The following is a 16,885-nucleotide window of genomic DNA, read 5'->3' on the forward strand; positions in this document are numbered from 1 at the left end:
ATCTAGCAGTGCTGTGTAGATCAGTGTGGAGCCGTAACTACACAGCAGTAATGTAATTATTGATTTTCCAACTTTTGTAGCTTTTGACCTTGGTTTCCTAGCTTCCTTAAAAAAAATGTTACCTCAGATCATGCAAAAATCTTTAGAGATTTTGGTGCTCTTCCATTACTCACAGGCCATGTAATTCTGCCAAAAAGGCACATTACTTTGGTTAATACAAATTATTCATAAAGAATAGGTCTTAGCTATTACTTATGGTTTTTTATTATCCTTGTGCTTAAAATTTTGTTTACGCAAGTAATGATCTATGAATGTATGTTAATTGAAAATTCCCCTGATTCTTTTCCCCACTCTTTATATTGTTTTTGTTTCTTTTTCAGATCGCTTACTATTTTGTTTTTCCTTGAGACCCTACAAGTAGTCATTTAATTGTTGTGAGGCCACTTCAGCTAGGTCTTTAATTATGCTTGTATGAATTCATTCAAACTGGGCTGTTTGGGAATATTTAATTTAGCATAGGATATTTAATTCCTCCTCTTTTAAGCTGAATTCCTGTGCTATTAATATAAACTCAAAATTGGTTGATTACCAGAATTAATGTCTTCCTTTTTGTATTTATTTATTTCATGCTGTTAAACTTCCTGGGGTCCCATGTCAGTAGTTTTTTCTCTGACCTTACTTGTCACTATTGGAACTATAATATACTATAATTCTTTTTCCCTTACTACTAACAAAGTCTTTTCCTGTTGGCTTTTACGTTCTCTGTTTTGTGGTCTGGTCTGTTGGTGTTTTTTGGTTTGTGGTTCTGTTGTTATTGTTTGTTTTTTCTTATGTTTGTGCTGTTCTTTAGTACTTAAGGTGATGTGAGTTTTTCTTCTAATAATTTTCTATATTTTCTTTTCATGTTTGATATCAGTAAAGCCAAAGGCTCATATCTCTTGTCTTTCCTCTGCAGTGGAGTAGCTTGGACTTTTATTCTTAGATTTACTTGAAATCCGCCTTCTTTATTTCCACTGCTTTATTTTGCCCTTCCTCCTTTCTTTTCCCTAAACAATGCGAATGTTGTTTTGTACTTCATCTCACCAAGATTCCTTTCCCAGTCAGTGTTTTCATCTTCACAGAATCACAGAATGGCTGAGTGAACTCTGTGTTTCAGTTTGTCCCCACTGCCTCTTGTCCTGTCACTGGGCACTACCAAAAAGAGCCTTGCACTGTCCTCTTTACACCTCTCTTTCAGATATTCATGGACACTGATAAGATGCTGCCAGACTCTTTTTTTTCCTGCAGATTGAACAAGCACAGCTCTTCCAGCCTTTCTTCATAGGAGAGGTGCTCCAACTTTGACCATCTTTGTGGCCTCTTCTGGACATACCCCAGCAGTTCCGTGTCTTGTGCTGGTGGCCCCAGACCTGGATGCAGTAATCCAACTGGGGCCTCACAAGGGCAGTGCAGAGGGAAAAAAAATCACCTCCCTCCCACTGCTGGCCTCCCACTCTTTAGGTGCAGCCCAGGGTACTGTTGTTCATAGCCTTCAAGCACATGAAAGGTGCTGCACAGAAAGGAATAAATTATTTACTGTGTCAGGGAAGAGTAGCAAGTATCCTGAATAGCAGTAAGGATAATTCAGATTAGATTCTAGTCATTTTTCCTAAATGATTAAGATAGTGAAGCCTTGGGAGAAAGTGCCTATAGAGGCTGTAGAGTATCAGTCACTGAGTATTTCTAAAAGCAGCTGATCAGATTTTCCTTTATTTTTGTCTTATCACAGAGAAATGTGTTTTGGCTCTAATATTCTGCTATTCTCGGATAGCTAATATAATATTTCTGCAGCAAAATCAGGTCACAGATATTGTGATTAGAAACTATGAATGAGTTGTGGCTTAGCCTTTGCTGTTGTATACTCTTCTGGCAATACTGTGCAATAATAAGTTCAGTTGTGTCTATCTGCATCCCATGTGGAGCTCATTGTGTTGCTGCTGTGGGACATCATCAGATTAGCTAGTAGAGACTTCTCCTAGGATGACACATGATGAACATCTGGCCCGAAGTTGCAAAGGAGCTAAGGTGTCGTCTGTGAACTGGGAGAAGAAAATACTGACTGATTGAAAAAAAGTGAAGAAGACTGACCCCCTCTGAAACCTTATACCTGTGAACTTCACAGATTTTTCAGTTTAAAATATGTTCTTGTAATGCAAATTTCACATGTATCTTAGGTATCTCCAGATATTACAGTTGCTCAACATTTTGTAATCTTTAGTGTGATGTGATTGTTTATTCCTTAGGCCTCCAGAAAGGGCAGAGGATCTTCTTGCCTTTGAGCAGATACGTGTATTTGTGTAACATTTATGGGGAGAGGGAAGAAGGACACAACGAGCAGTTAATTAAGGTTTAGATTGTATGCAGGTCAACTCCATTCTTTGGTATGTAAATAAAACCTGGTACTCATGAGTTTTTTCATAAAGTTATTTTATCAGCGGTTTAGTGGTGGGAAGCAATGCCAGCCTTTTTAAACTTTTCAGTGCAGGCAGTGGCTGTTTTGCTCATAACATTAATAATTTGTTTACTTTTGGCCACCAGTTATCATCATGATGGCGCTTTGTATCTCTGTGTTCTGCAGATACACTGCAATTTTTTTCCACAGCATAAATATTATGCAGTTTGCAGCCTTGACGTGCCTCTGAAGATTCTCAGGTCTGATAGTCAATTCATTTTTAGAACTAGCTCAGATTCTATAAACTCAGTCCAGACCAGTTCATCTGTGCCATACGGAATTGTGGAACAGAAGTTATGCAAGAATTTGAGTAGAGCTCATAAATCAGAAGAGACTTCAGAAGTTGCGGGAAAAGGTCCTTAAAGTGATGTGATTACTATCTGTCAGCAAAGTAAAAAAGGACTGAACCAGAGTTCAAAGACATTAATGTTGAGCTTTCAGGTTTAATTTGGTTACTTCCATTTACAAGTGTCACTAATGGGCCTAACTGGCACTAACTGGACTCATATGGCTTTTTATCAGCATTTTCTGCCCATGAGCCCAGAAGCTGCATTTCAGCCTTTTTCATAGATAAGTCTGTGTCCTGTTGTATCTTCTACTGTTCTCAAATTGGATTTCTCAGGTTGATCTTGGACCTGGTTGTTTTTTGCTGCCTTGTTACCATCTGGGGAGTGAGGGCTGCTTTGTGTCCTCACCAGCCCAGAATCACTTGCTCACAGTGGGACTGTGTTCTCTGCTTGGTTGGTCCTCCCATGGGGAACAGCTGCACAGCTCCTGCATGACCTCCAGATCTTTCAGGAAGCTATACTGAGCATGCAGAGGTAACTTGCAGCTCCTTTGTCCCTCTTTAACATCCTCTGCACCCTGTTCCTTAGCCAAGGTTGGGTGAAAATGTGGAAATTTACCAGTGGTGTCCATCTGATAGTAGTTATTGGACACTGGGGTGTCCAACCTACGAGATATTAGCTGCTCAATAGAAAATATTTTCTAGTTCATATTATCTCTGAACTGAGCCCGACCTCTGCATGCAGCTTCTCAGTGACCTCTGCACCAAAACTCTGATGTCATATTCAGAACTTTAGAGCAGCATTTGGGGACAGTATTCATGCAACTGTGTCTGAGGCTGTCTCCCTGAAGCTTTAGTGAGGGAATAAGCTGGGTGCTAACTACAGGAATCTGTTAATGAAGCTGGATGCGGAAACTGAATCTCTTCAGTTGTTGGAAGCTGCTCACTTCCACCACAAATAAATATTCTCTGCTTTGGTGCAGGCATCTTCATGGTGAAGGGATCACATCTTTGCTGAGGCTGATAATATCATCGTGCATATAAAGGTCACCTACTGTTTCCCTAAAGCAGTCTGTTCCTTTCTCAAAGATGTTACATTTGATTTAAAATTTGAGCTGTGAAGCAGAAGGATAATTGTCTTTGCATCTCTTTGCTCATGGTTGATTTTATTCATAAACCTTTGTGACTTCTGTTCTTAACTTAATGTGCTCTTTCCCAGCATAACATCAAGCTCTCTGGTTGTCTTTGAAACTGGATATTTCAGATAAAGCTGTACAGCCATTTAAGTTTGCCTAAATATAGTTAGCTTTAAGCACAGCAAGCAAAGTTGTTTGAGCTGCTAATGTGTGATCTGAAAGGGATAGTTTTATTTTTAGGACTATTCATTAATTTACAAGGGTGTTAAACATCTTTCTACTGTCAAAAAATATATCTTTATGATTCATGTCTTTATGATCTATAGATTCATATTGCCAAATGCTTTCCGGATTTCTTTGAACTTTTCATAAACAGATTTGACAAAATGAGGTATTCTGTCTAGCACCACACAAGATTTGGGAAGATGTAACCAAACTTGAATTTAATTTCTTTGGGAGCATATGGGCAGTGTTTTACAAGACTTTTAATTTTTATTATTATTATTATGTCCTGGGCAGTCTTCAGTGGGATTTCTAAGAAATGAGTAGCTTAAGATGGTAAGCTATGATAACTTCTATTGCCTTGTGTATGGGAACTGTTGAATCATGGCCTGAACCTCTGATTGACCACCTGAGGAAAGCACTGAGTCAGCCGCAGGAGCACAGGTGAAGGCAGCTGTGTGACTGGAAGTGGTGGAGCCTGGCTGCACCACTCCTAGACCACATTTAAGGGCTGACTGCCACTGGGGAAGGATCTCTTTCTGGAGATCGCTCCTCTTGGAGTCTTTTTTGGTGAGCCCCGGACACAGGTAAGCTTTCCATTCATCTCTGATTATCCCTCTCTAATGCGATAATCTTTCCAGCCTAATGTCTGTATACTTATTGACCTTACACCTTGTTACATCACATTTTGTATTTGTTTTAATCCAATATGAAAACATGAACATCTATTACATATCTAACCGAGTTTTCAAAGACCTTCTGCAGCCTGCCACTGGGTGTGATGTTGCTTTTAAAGTTGATGAGAAATTATGGCTCAAAGTGGAATGTTTCAAATGTAAAAAGATACTAGCTCATCATTTTTATATTGCACTTTTGTGTAGTTACGTTTATTAATGCACAGAAAGCTACATTTAGAGTGTGGATTTATCCCTATGAAAATCAAAGTTAATACTCCATAAGTTCACTTTGTCTCGGGGAACGTGTATGTTGAATTCTTCATAATATGCTTGTATGAAACTTTAATAGAACGTTGTCTTAGACAATAAATATTTGGTATACAGGAGTAACATTGCCCAAAAACTTGTGATGTATTTATTAATAGCATTTGTGCCTAGCTTTTGGCTTCCTCTCCATATTGTAGTCTGGTAAGAGACTATAAAAATGCAAAGCTGTGTATTCTTGAACTAATGCTGATTTTTTTTCTTTTTTTTTCTTTTTTTTTTTTTTTTTCTAACAAGCAATTCCTATTTTCTTCTGTAAGACTCTTCTTTCTCTCTGCTTTTTTCTCCTAGTGCTGGAAGTCATTTATTGCTTCTAATCCAAGGACACTGGCTGGTCACCTGCAGTGATGAGGAAGAAACTGTCTGTAAGTACATTAAAGTTCCATGTAAGTAGCTGTATTTCACCAGTCAGTGAAAAAAAAAAAAAAAAAAAAGATGCATCTGAAAGTACTGGAAAAGTTCTGTTTATAGGAGGCAGGATTAGATTAGGTCTGGTGTGACAAGCAATGCACTGTATTTTTCAGGTTTGAAAATAGCTAGCTATAACCCCTCAAGTCTCCTCCAGGATGAACAGTCCCAGCTCTCTCAGCCTTTCCTCACAGGAATTGTGCTCTAGTTCTTTGATCATCTTGGTGGCTCTCTGATGGACTCACTGCATTCTATCCACATCTATCTTGTACTGAGCAGCCCAGAACTAGATGTGTATTTCATGAGAGGCCTCACTAGTGCTGAGTAGAGAGGAATGGTCGTGCTACCCAATGCAGCCAAGAGTAACATTGGCTTTCTTAGCAGCAAGGGCGCATTGCTCAAAAGACATAAAACTCATTACGAAAGTGGATTAAAATATTTCATACTAATATCAGAGCACGTTTATGCTGTTCTCTGTACTTCTTGCTAATTCTTCTTCAGAACAAAAGTTAGGCATACCTCTTCTTTTGCAGTTTCTTTTGATGTAATTTTGCACATCAAAGTGAGAACTGAGACCATTTTCCTAACCTCATAACTCTAGATTTATTCCTGTTGGACAGAATAATTTTACTTTGTGACTGCTGTGACTCCTCAACAGGATGTTGAGGAGTTCTGTTTTGCCTTCATTTCTGAAATGACCTTGGCTTTTATTGGTGTGTTACATATTGTAACCTGGGCATATAATTTTCCTTCTTGGCATTCAAGGCCAGGCTGGATGTGGCTCTGGGCAGCCTGATCTGGTGGTTGCCGACCCTGCACATAGCAGGGAGGTTGAAACTCGATGATCATTGTGGTCCTTTTCAACCCAGGCCATTCAATGATTCTTTGCCATTCACTAAAATATTGTACATTTCAGTAAGTTTCAAAGCAGAAACAGCTCAGTAATGGGGAAACATACTTAAGCATATAAATCTTAAGTGGGAGGGAATGATGAACTATTCAGGTAACTGTCTGCCAGAAAGTGACCTTTCTGCTTTTGGGTTTCTTTTTTTTTTTGTTTAAATCTTTCTGTAAGTTTTGCAAGAAAGTGCTGAATATTCTTCAACTGAAAATTATGAAAATTGGTGTTATTATCTGGGTGCATTTGTGATTGAGAAAGTAAAAAGGTAATGGAAAAGATGTTTATAACTGGATTTTGCAAAGCAGATTTTTGAGTAGGCTAGGTCCACATGTTTAGGCACTTAATAGGGGTGCAGTATCAAATATTTTTATATCCTACCTGACGCCAGCCCATACAAAATCATGGGAAGAGGTCTGATATGTAGAGGTCTAATTCTCTTTCAGGCATGGTCTTCTCTTTTGAGGATGTGCCTGAGATTTGCAGCTGTGCAGGCTTGTGAGAGATACGGGCCCTATCTGGGGGTGAACCAGAACTCCTTTGTGAGAAAGTTTGTATGTATCTTGTGCATTTTTAAAAATGTAGTGAGAATACTTTTTCAGGACTTGGAAAACTTCACTGCTGGCTGCCTTTTTCAGTTGGGAGAGCTCATTTTTATAATGGCGTTAAGTTGTGCCATGACGGGTTCAGATTGGATATTAGGAGTAATTTCTTTTCAGAAAGAGTGGTGAGGCAGTGGCACAGACTGCCCAGGACGGTGGTGGAGTCACGGTCTCTGGGGGTGTTCAAGAACTGTGGAGATGTGGCACTGAGGGACTTGGTTAGTGGGTGTGGTGGCGGTAGATTTTGGGTTGCGCTTGATCTTAGAGGTCCTTCCTACTTGTTGCCATTCTAGGCTTGGATATGTATGCTCTCCATTTGTATCTGCCCTATTGCACAACAAGGAAGGTGGACTTTTCAGGAACTATGTGAGGCAACACAGGAGCAAATAATCTATAATACGATATTTCTAACTTAACTGTAGGTGTCAGCAGCTAGCTGTCAATTTTAGGCTGGTGTCAAAACTCCATCAGAGTCCATGGTGGAATCAGCTGGTCAGGAAGAATCCACCTCACCAACACACCTGCTGTGGGGTGGTAGCGGCTCTCTGGTCTCCTCTGGCTATGTTGGTTAGCTCTCTCTTGTATGTAGAGGGACCTTAGACACCTTCGTAGGAGATGAATTCCCTGCTTGGTGTTTAGCTAGGATTGTATGGTCCTCCTGGATCTTGTTCTTTCTTCCAGATCAGCTTGTGTGTCTGATCCAAGGCCTGCTTAATGCAAAATTTAATATAAAAATCCTGAAGCCAGGGAAAGAGCTACAGCTGCGTTTGTAGTATACTCAGAGATAGCTACAACCCTGGTGCTTCAGATTTATGTAGAGGATCTCCCTGTTTCTGAATCGCATTCAAGCTATGATGTCAGTGACCTACTGGTGATGGTGCTGTACAGACGTGAGACTCTTCTGAGCACACAGTTACTGTTCAGCAACTTCAAATCAGAGACTGGCACACATATAACATTTAGATGCCTTCAAAGTTAGGTGGCAACTGTGAATGGAAAGTAAAGAAAGGGAGAGGCGGATTGCAGCCTGAGGTCTGGTTGCTTTCAGTTTTGCCTTTGTTCTGTTTTATGCACCTAACTTTTTTTTTTTAATGTGACCTTCAGAAATGCAATCTGAAGGCAGATTTGTTTTTGTCAGTGAGCAGATTTGTTTTTTAACGTATAGGTTCCAACACCTTTGTGAAACAGATTCTTTGGCAATTTTTTCTTCTGTGAATAGCTTAGACTTTTTTTTTTTTAAGCAAAAAATACATTGAACAGCAACGTAAAGAAATATTCCTTTTGACTGTGCTAAGATGATACTACAAGTAATATTTAGTCTTCTTTCATCTCAATTTGGTCTCTTTCAATTCCTGTTTTCATCTTTTTTTCCCAATGTACTTTGCTTTCCTTGTGATTTTTTTCACAAATCTCTATTTTTTTTTTTAAATACATTTTTATTATTTGGTTATTACTGGCTTTGGAATCTTTCCTTTAATTAAGATTCCACTTTTTTACTGCTTTCATAATCTTTTTTGGCTGTGAGAAATTGTTACTCATTTACTGTCAATTCCTTACAGACTATTTTTCCATTTCAGGAGGTAAGCCCTCTTTAAAAAAAGAATGTGTTTGCATGTATTACTATTTGCATTATTTAATCTCTTGGGCATTATCACTGTCAGCTATTCAGTAAATAATTTTTGTGAGTAGTTCCTCTGGATATATTCAACTGGATGAGGGACTCCCTAATCATGATGCAGAATTTGATCCTTGATGCTGCTTGCTCTGTTCAGAAGACTTCAATCATCTTATTTTTTACCGATTAATTAAATCAAATCTCTTACAAATTTTGCTACCTTGCTGTTAAGCCTCATTTTTGTAGATCAGTAGTGTATTTGTAAGCACCAAATCAGCTAGTGAGATTTGTAGATGGGCACAAGACCCTAGGATATCTTTACTCTAGGGAAAACGGATATTTTTACCCTGGTTTTCTGTTTGCGTGTGTTTGTGTACTTTCTTTTCCCTAGTGGATATAACTGATTATGCAATGGGGATAAGTATTTTGCTTTAGGACAATTTTAGATTTGGTCTGGGAATGGAATTAGCATGTGCTCCCCAGGCAGAAGAGCTTCAGCTCACTGATAACTGGCAGCCTAGTAATAAATTCTAGCTCCCTTCTAAGGGCTTTCTTTATGGAGAAGAGGCTGAGAACATGCTAGTTGGTAGTTTTGAACGTATGACTTGTGTGATAAACAAGCATTTTGTTCAACTTTACAGAAATACATTTGAATATGTAAATGAAGGCTGTCTGGAGCCAAGTCTGAGCTGCTTTCTGGATGCTATGCAAGTTTTGCTGCAGTGATTACTGAGAGTTTCCACAGAAAGGTAGCAATTACCACTGCAACCCTTACATTAGATGACACATACACAAATAGTGAAACGCTGGAGTAGAAAAATAAACCCAGTTTGAATAATGCCCGTGAATTAAAACTTCTCCAAGAGACACGTAAGGAGGGAATTGGTGAAAAATGAGGTCCTCGATCTTCAACCTAGAGGGCTTCCAGTATCTATCCAATGAGTAGAACAAGAAAGAGACAGGTGCTTGGGATGCAAAAGAAGGGCTGTATATTTATGGGGTACAAAAGCAGTTTCTTTTGTGCACAAACACTTAAGATTAGTTTATTGCACTGTCCTACGTAGTAGCTGTACTTTTATTCAATGTACCGCACAACATATTTTATTCCTCTCAAAATTTATTATTTTATCCTGTTCCCAAGTGTCTCCTTGAATATCACCTCCATGCTTTGTAGGCTTTTACACGAATTTCAAAGAAGCAATTATTTTCTTGTGATGTGTGAGGCAGGAAAACAAAGGAAAATTTAGACATTTCTAGTTTTTCCTTTTGTTTTAGTATTTATTATTATTATTAAGCTTTAATGTAATTGCAAATATATTTTTGGCCAAGCGGCAGATGCAGAAGTTCTAGATTACTGTAGCACTGCAGAAGTGTGTGTAAGAGAAGGGGAAAGACAGTAAAGGGAAGCAGTAAGTGGAGCTAGAAAGACGCTGCAGCTGATTTGTTGATGCAACCAAACAAGCACTGAAGATGTCATCATTTCTAGTGCTATCTTTTCCGAGTGCTCATGCTACGGAAAGTATTGGGAAACACAGGAAATATGCACAGGATTCTACTCAGATACTAGTCTCTCATGTAAAATCGACTTTATTTTAAACTAACGCTCTAGCCATTTCATTACTACTTTTTTTGTTTTAAGATTTCTTTATAGATGCACTTTCGTTTTTTTTTGTGTGTCCCATAACATCTGTTTCTTTCTTCCCTCCCTACACACAACGCAGTACACCTTCTGAAACCTTGAGTTTCTCCTGTCCACTATGTAATAAGTGTCCAACCTTTTGGCTTGCCTGGGCTGTGTTGAGTGAACAGGAATTGTTTTGGACCATATACAAAAATCGCTCCAAAAGTAATGCTTCCTATTTATTTCCTTGGAAAGTACAACAGATACAAAGAGCACAATAACACTGCTTGATAGAACAAATTCTCAGCTACAAAATGCTATTTTTCAACGTAGTCACCACTGTTAGCTATGTGTGTTTGACCCAAATGAACAAGAGCCTGCATGCCACACTCATAAAAACCTGCACCAGCAGTGGTCACCCACTGTTGCCACTGTTGGGGGGGGAGGGGGGGGAAAAAAGAACAAACATAAAAACCACCTAGCACCACGTTGTGCTCACAACCACAGTTTGGTCTCCATGAATATTCACAAAGTGCCAATGAATGTCAACGAGTGCCTTTTTTTTTTTTTCCACATAGAGGAATTCAGTGACACACCTTTGCACCATCCGTATGTCAGATACCATTCTGTCAGACTGCCCCTCTGTTGCCATCTGTCACACGACAATAAAATGTAATGGGATATTGGTGGGAAGATTTGCCCTCTACTGTCATGCCACCAACATCTGCCTCTGACATTGTGGGCCAACATCATAGAATACTTTGCATTATTTTCAGAGCAGCCCTCATAAAATATATAGTACAGCTCATCAGTAACAAAACTTATTTTAATCTTTAATATTTTGTTAAAAGAGGAGAGCAATAAAAACACAGAACTAGTGGGAAATGTGACCTTGTTTTTGTGGAACTAATGCACCAGGCTGGTTCAATGGCAGTGGCTGGAATTCTCAATAAGATCTCAAGATGGTCCTCAAAGATTTTTTGATGAAATTTTACTCCTCCTGTACTTCATTCTTGAAAAGAGTTGTTCACAAATGTATATACTACCAAAAACCGATGACATGAATGAGGCGTGATTGTGAAGTGAGGAATATTTTTCTCCAGTAAGGTAGGGCTTATAAAAGTTAAGAGACCTGGTCAGATTTTTTAGTTGATTGCAACTCTATACATTCCTGATGTTTGACTGTTTTGAGTGATTTCTTGCATAATGAGAAGAAGAGTTATTATCTTGAATTTACTAGTAACAGTAATTTAGTGTACTGCATATAGATTTTGACAACTCATCATCACAGGTGAATTGATGAAGTCAGGAGAGATAAGTAATGGTTAGCTAGGACTGAGCATGATCTACAGGAGAAATGTACTGAGAGTTTGAGCACAATAAATAAATTGCAGGTCATGTTTTCTTGTCTTTCTCTGATTTTCTAGCTTTTAAACAAAATTAGTAACAACAACAACAACATGTACATCAGATAATTTATGCCAAGGGAAAATGAAATGTCATGGAGCTAACTATCATCAACTCCTAAACCTTAGATTTTGAATTTTCCATCTGAATTTTTTTTTGAGCTCATTGAATATTTAAAAATGAAATTAAGTTTTGATTTCTGCTGCAGTTATCACATTTAATTAGTAGTTTTTGAACATGTGCTGGATTATGAATGTAGGCATGAAAATGCAAATAAAATAAATTTCATTTATAATTTTCCTCTCACTTTTTTCTAAGAACAGAATTCCATGTTTGACCACGGATTTGAGGTGGAGGGAAGGGAAGCCCTCTCTATTAGCCACTGATGTTCTTTATCTTTTTTGAGTAACACTAGAGAAAACCGGGGAGAAATTATTAACAGGAGATTGGATTAGGCAGGTATAGCCTTCTTTTCAGAGGCAACCTGCACTTAGAAATTATATATGATTGGATGCTATTACTCTGTGACAGTTGGAGCCTGGATACAGAAACTTAAGCAGTAAGTCTTCTGTTCCTGGTCTCTGAGGAAAAAAATATATGTATATAATTCTGAACTGTTTCTACTAATGGTTTCTTTCTTTTCTCAATATAAATTACATACTTTCTATTAAATTATTTCATAGAAGATAGTGAAGGCCTTGGGATGTCTGACTTGTGCTTAGTCTTTTTCAAGAGTTACAAACCTATCAGGAGAGCCAATTAGAATAAAGTGATGATCAAAAGATATCAGAAGTTAAGCAACTGGACTGTGTGTTTCCAGCTCATCCAAGGAATGTACTCATCTGGCTAGGAGATCTTGCTCATGCTCACTGTACAAATTAGTGCAGCTGCATGTATGAAGGTACTGTTGCATTAGCTTTGATATCCCAAAACTTGCTGTCTTCTCTGTAGATTTGGTAAAATGTTTGCCTGACCTGACCTTTATAGATTTAGTTCATATTGTGATGTCTTCATGCAAACTGCACCTTCAGTAATGCTTTAAGCTGATATACTGCTCTGTGATCTGAAGTTTCCAAGTCATGCATTCCTGTCTATTGTGATGTAATAACATCTGTAGAGGAACGGTATGGAGTTAGGGGAGTCAATAGATTAAACCATTCCTTCTAGATTTGCCAGATTTCTTCTGTCAGAAGCCAAGTCCATGAGCCTAAAGGATGTGATCTACTTCCTGTTTATCAGTGTAGTTCTGAAGTAACTGCACTGAAGATCATGGTCTTAAATCTGCATTGGCTTGATGTAACCAAGGGCAAAACTAAGACTGCAGACTCACTTAGTGTAGAATAAGTAGTAGCTGCTTTTATAAAATGCCATCAGACCAGATTCCTTTGTTTAAAAGAAAAAAAGTGCTTATGTTTGAATTTTGCATTTTGCTGCATGTTTCTTTGTGCGGTTGCCTGCTCATACACATAACACTGGACATATTTGCATCATGGTAAGTTCTTCCATGTACAGGTTGGGCAGGAAAAAATCTGTGTTAATAAAAAAGTGCTTTATAACCTAGGTCTAGGTCCCTTTAGTTGGCATCCCATTCCTTGAGCATGTTGACCGCACCATGTAGGTTGGTGTCATCTGCAGACCTGCTGAGTGTGCACTCAATCCCACTGTCAATGTCACTGATTGAAGTTAAAGAGTATTAGTCCCAACACTGACCCCTGAAGTACACAACTTGCCACCTATCTCCATCTGGACATTGTGCCATAGACCACTGCTCTCTGGGTACAGTCTCATGACCATTGAACAGTCCACCCATCAAATCCATATCTTTCCAATTTGTAGGGAAGGATGTTATGGGTGACCGTGTCAAAGGCCTTTCTGAAATCCAGATGTATGGCATCAGTGGCTCTTTGCTTGTCCACTGATACAGTTACACCATCACAAAAAAAAAAAAAGCAAGGTTCGTCAAGTAGGACCTGCCCTTGGTGAAGCCATACTGGTTATCCCATATCACCTCCCTCTCTTCCATGTGTCTTAGCATACCTGTCAGGAGGCAGTTAGTTGTTACTCTTTATGCTGTTTGTTGTTGTTGTTTTTTCTTTTTTTTGCTTTTTTTTCCCCCCTCTCAGGTGTCAGGTTGTTAAGAATTAATGCTATAAACTGTTTTCGCGTTTTTATAAAATGTTTTCCAGATGCTTTTTAGTATTCCTGAGCTTCCACAGACCTTCTCACTTACACATCTCAAAACTCTTCAGCAGCTCCTTTTCACTTTTCAATGAAAAATGTAGCCAGAAATGTTAGATGGTTCCCAGATGGTTTTTTTTTTTCATTATTTTTATAAAACAGAAACATAAACCTCATAGCTGCAGTAGCTCTAGAAGAATGAAGAAATTCATATTCACAGTGCTGCTTCAGAGAAAGGGAGAGGGAGGTTTTTAAACTGTGCTATGTCAGTGGCTAGAGCTCCCTATCCCCCTCAGTCTGGATGCAGCTGCATCAGCTATTTGCTTTACATTTCTTTAAGAAGCTGCCCTCCCTCTGTGCTTTTGGAGCTCATGAGCAGCTTGGATGTTTCATGTGAAATGTAAGCCAAATGCTCAGTTGAACTGGAAAAAACATCTGGGAGAGTCTGTGACATCAGAGGAGACCCCCCTCCCTCTTTCCTCTGCCCCCAGTGAAGCCTGATCAGCAACTGACCTTCATGTTCTGCTGAAGCACACAAGAAGGATCTGCCTAATGCTACTGAGCTTTTTCATTAGAAATGGGATGAATTAGAAATCTGTGTAATAGGCAGGGAGAGAAGATATAAAGCAAAGACAACAGGGATGCAAGAGGAAAATTGTTTAAGCAGATGTTTCAAGAAGCTCTTTTGAGGTGCTGGTTATCCTGGTGTTTTTTTCCTGCTCCATAAGCATTTGGAGAGACAGAGTTCTGTAGCTTATTTTGAGATAAGAACTGAGCTCTTATTCATTGTGGCTCACTTTAATCAAGTCAAATCAAGATTTTACAGAGATCATTTTTGTATTCTCTCTGTAGTAACATTTTTATATTGATTTATTTTCAACAATGATCCCTTGTCACGATAAAGATGTCTGCTCATCCTGCTTCTAATTCAAATGTGGACAGGTACACTCTTTGTTGGGTAAAGAACTGACTGGATGGCCAGGCCCAGAGAGCGGTGGTGGTGAATAGAGTTAAATCCAGCTGATGACCCATTGCCAGTGGTGTTCCCCTATCCTCTTCAGTTTCTTTTTTGATGACCTGGATGAGGGCACTGAGTGCACCCTCAGTAAGTCTGCAGATGACACCAAGTTGGCAGGAAGTGCTGATCTGCGGGGGGGTAGGAAGGCCCTACAGAGGGATCTGGACAGTCTGGATCACTGGGCTGTGACCAATGGGATGAAGTTCAACAAGACCAAGTGCTGGGTCCTGCACTTTGGTTACAACAACTCCAGGCAATGCTACAGGCTTGGGGCAGAGTGGCTGGAAGATGGTGTGGAAGAAATGGACCTGGGGGTGTTGGATGATGCTCAGCTAAACATGAGCCAGCGGTGTGCCCAGGTAACCAAGAAGGCCAGTGGCATCCTGGGCTTGTACCACAAATAGTGTTGTCAGCAGGAGCAGGGAGGTGACCATCCCCCTGTACTCAGCACTGTTGAGGCTCCACCTTGATTACTATGTTCAGCTGTGGGCCCCCTCACTATAAGAAAGTTGTTGAGGTCCTGGAGCACATCCAGAGAAGGGCAACAAAGCTGATGAGGGGTTTGGAGCACAAGTCTTATGAGGAGCGGCTGAGGGAGCTGGAATTGTTTAGTCTGGAGGAGAGGAGGATGTTCAGGGGAGACCTTACTGTTCTCTACTACTACTTGAAAGGAGGTCATGGCAAGGTTAGGATTGGCTTCTTCTCCCATGTAACTACTGACAGGATGAGAGGGAATGACCTCAAGTTGTGCCAGGGGAGGTTCAGATTGGCTATTCGGAAAAATTTCTTCTCTGAAAGAGTGGTCATGCACAGGAACAGACTGCCCAGGAGGGTGGTGAAGTCACCATCCATGATGTTCAAGAAGCCTTTAGATGTCGTACTAAGAGATATGGTTAATGGGCATTATTGGTGGTAGGTTGATGATTGGACTAGATGATCTCAGAAGTCTTTTCCAACCTTGCTGATTCTATGATTTTTTATATTATTCTATTTTATTTTATTTTTGCCAAGTAGTTCTATTTTTCTTTAAGAACTTCTGCCAATAAAAGCAAACCCACAAAGTCTATACTGACTTTCCCATTTCTCAAGTTGGGGACTACAACTGCTCCTTTGTGTAAGAAACGATTAATTCATGGAAAGTAGTGGATTGTTTGAAGCACAGGTGCTATGAGTTAAGAAGACTGGAAACCATTTCTTTATTGCATGATACTCTGAAAGTCTGCATGAATTAAATACATTGTAGATATCAAAGTGCATTGGCTGTCAAACCTTTATGGCTGTGTTTAGGCAGAGTTAAAATAATACTGTCTGGCTGTGTTTTACTTCAGTGTAATTTGACCTGCTAGTAAAACTGAAAGTACATTATTAGAAGCACACCAGTAATACTGCCTTACTTTTCTAGACATACCCAGGAATATTTTTGTTTAAGCAGATTCTGCTTTAGCTTTTCTTTTTAAAAACAGAAGTCACTCCTCTGCAATTCTTTGTGTCTTCTTGCTAGAAGAAATGTCTTAATCTGCTGGTTGAATGTGGATGTTTCTTGTCTTCCTTTGTTGTTTTCCTTTTACTTCTCTATATACTGGGATACTTCTGAAGATATTTAGCCTCTCCAAATGCTTCATAACCTGCCCCCTACTGCGAAGTACAGAATTATGTAAAACAGGTGCCTAAAAGCACAGCTCCTGTACAGTCATGCTGTAGCTTCATAGGCCACTCTGTGCTTTTCAGCCACTCTTTTCAGAGGAGGAGAAAACATATGGTTTTGTTGTCCATCTCTGTGAAAATGGTTGAATCCCTGTTAGAGATTTATGAGAAGAGAAGGCTCTGGGGAGAACTCATTGCAACATTACAGTACTTGAGGGGAACTTAAAAGTAGGAGTGGGACTGACTTTTTACATTATCTGATAGTGGTGGGGCAGGGGAGAATGGCTTTAAAACAAAAGAGGGGATACTTAGTGCTAGGAAGAAATTATTCACTCAGAGGGCAGTGAGGCACTGGCAC

The 16,885-nt window shown here is 39.4% G+C and overlaps 1 long non-coding RNA gene across 2 annotated transcripts in view; it reads left to right on the top strand.

The window, feature by feature from the left end:
• The first annotated feature begins 3,217 nt into the window (after window positions 1-3,217).
• The window catches only part of LOC101747535, a 75,973-nt gene continuing 62,305 nt past the window's right edge, over window positions 3,218-16,885 (top strand). Inside the window, exons 1-2 of one of the 2 annotated variants that reach the window (XR_005857457.2) lie at window positions 3,218-3,312; window positions 5,428-5,501. This is a non-coding gene — a long non-coding RNA (uncharacterized LOC101747535). Of the gene's footprint in view, window positions 3,313-4,277; window positions 4,723-5,427; window positions 5,502-16,885 lie in introns of those variants that run through there. The other variant, XR_005857456.2, reaches the window with a different exon arrangement.

This window comes from Gallus gallus, chromosome 2, assembly GCF_016699485.2.
Source record: "Gallus gallus isolate bGalGal1 chromosome 2, bGalGal1.mat.broiler.GRCg7b, whole genome shotgun sequence".
Taxonomy (NCBI): Eukaryota; Metazoa; Chordata; class Aves; order Galliformes; family Phasianidae; genus Gallus; species Gallus gallus.